Below are 2,563 nucleotides of genomic sequence, written 5' to 3'. Positions count from 1 at the left end.
TGTTTGTCTCTGAATGGACTGTGGCAGGAAAGCCTGCATGTTGGGCTTGTCCTTCTTTCCACATCACAGAGCTGTGAACCGACCCCAGGAGCTGACCTGGGAAGCAGCAGGGCTTAGTCTTAACTGCGGTTGTGGCTGGCTACACCTGCCCTTTGTAGGTGATCAGCCTAGCAGTTGAGCACAACCTCCTCTGCCGTGTCTGTGTTGGGGCTTTGCAGAGGGTGGAACTTGGGATGGTCTTAAGTGCGCGGCTAAGTTGAGGACAGTCTAGGAACTTTGGTGGAGGCCTGCTGCAAAGTGGGTTGGCATGTAGGCAGCTGGTTCTGCCAGAACCCAGCTTTGTTCCAGGAGGATCAATATGTTTTTGAAAGCTTTGAGCACAGCATGAATTTGGGGTTTATGTGTGTTTCTCCCGTGGGAAAATCCAGGAGGACGGGCACAAGCATCCCACCTGTCTGGCTAGAGCTGCGGCTGCGCAGGCACAAATGAGGCACATGTTCCACCCACGTCTCACTCCCCTGGGGTTGCACAGAGAACCCTGTGACCTCATCTCGAAATTGCAAGCTGAAGTCCTCCTGTGGTCACCTGGCCCTGGCCCTCACAACTTCTTGTCCTCACTGCTTTGAGGCATCTTTGCATTTTCCTTTCTTTCCCTTTATCCCTTCTCTTCTGTTTTCTTGCACAGTGGCAGGTGGGAGCCGGGTGGCAGGCTGAGATCTTCTGCAAGCAACCTGCAAGTTCCTTTCAAGGCAAATACTTTATTTGTATATTTTATTTATTATAAGCCCTAGAGGTTTCTTTTTCTTTTCTTCTTTTTTTTTTTTTTGGTACCGGGATTAAGTCCAGGGGTGCTTAACCACTGAGATAAACCCCCAGCCCTTTTTTATATTTTATGTAGAGAAGGGTCTGGATGAGTTGCTGGGGCCTCACTTTTGCTGGGGCTGGCTTTGAACTTGGGATCCTCTGGCCTCAGTCTTCTGAGCCACTGGGATCACATGCATCCGCCAACCCTCCTGGCTCCTATAGGCTTTTTATGTGGTCTTGCATAGTGCAGGGACTCGGGGACATGTATTATAACCTTGCTGCTTGTGCCTGACAGGAATCTGGTGAGGCTTTCCTAGCTAGTGTGGCTGTACCCAGCATGTGCTTCATTGAGCATCTGTGAAGGGAGCATTAACATGAAGTTTCTACTTAGAAAAGTTTCATATATTAAGGGTTGACAGTTTTCAAAATTACCTGTACCACCTGTACCTTTATCTGTAGTACCTTTACTGGTTCAGGTCATGGTGTGTGCGCCTCCTTTTTTCACAATCATTTGAAAATAACTTGCAAACAAAATATATTCCACTCTGTAACACCTGAACATGCTTTTTTTTTTTTTAAAGAGAGAGTGATAGAGGGAGAGAGAGAGAGAATTTTTTTAATATTTATTTTTTAGTTATTGGCGGACACAACATCGTTGTTTGTATGTGGTGCTGAGGATCGAACCCGGGCCGCATGCACGCCAGAGGAGCGCGCTACCGCTTGAGCCACATCCCCAGCCCCTTGAACATGCTTTTTAAAAATTTATTTTAGGGCTGGGGATGTGGCTCAAGCGGTAGCGCGCTCCTCTGGCGTGCATGCGGCCCGGGTTCGATCCTCAGCACCACATACCAACAAAGATGTTGTGTCCGCCGAGAACTAAAAAATAAATGTTGGAAATTCTCTCTCTCTCTCTCTCTCCTCTCACTCTCTCTTTAAAAAAAAATAATAAATAAAAAAATAAAAATTTATTTTAGTTGTCCATAGACCTTTATTTTATTTATTAATGTGGTGCTGAGAATCTAACCCAGTGCCTCCCACATGCTAGGCACTGAGCTATATCCAGCCCCTTGAGCATGCTTTTTATAAGGATGTTAACAGTCCCATTAGCATATGAGATAAATGACAGTGTTATAATATTTAATAATGCAATTTGTATTAAAATTTACCCAGTTGCTTCCCAAATGACTTTTGCAGTCCCCTCAATCCTCACTGCAGTACAGTTTCTGATTGCGTTTGTCCCTTGCCATCTAGTTGCCTGTCCTTTGTAATGTCACTGTCCCTGTGCTTTATACAAAACAGTGTCATGGAGCAGTTCTCAAACTTGATTGCAAACCCCAAAGCCTGGGCCACACCGCAGATGTCTGCACCTGACGTGGAAGTGTTGCATGTTGAAGTAACCATAGACCAGGCTGCAGCCTGCAGGCTTCCATTATTGACTCAGGGAGCTCAGACTCAGCCACTAATGGCTGTCATTTCTGAGCACTTGGTGTGCCAGATACCAGACACTGCTGCGTGCTCTCATCTACTCCCACAAGCTGTGAGCACGTGGCCAGCTCTGGTGTGTGGAAGAGGAAATGACATCAGAGGCTTAAGCAATTTTGTTGCTCAAGGTCACACAGGGTGTGATGTCAGAGCCAGGATGCCGACTTTGACGGCAGAGTCCAGTTAGTAAGGCTTAAACAGGCTCATGTCTCACACAGTGCTAGGCCCCTGCCCTAGGCGCAGACTTGTTTTGGAGCCTGGCTCAGAGGCCCGCCCT

The sequence above is a fragment of the Ictidomys tridecemlineatus genome, chromosome 12 (genome assembly GCF_052094955.1).
Source record: "Ictidomys tridecemlineatus isolate mIctTri1 chromosome 12, mIctTri1.hap1, whole genome shotgun sequence".
NCBI lineage: Eukaryota > Metazoa > Chordata > Mammalia > Rodentia > Sciuridae > Ictidomys > Ictidomys tridecemlineatus.
Note: the sequence above shows the minus strand (reverse complement) of the source record.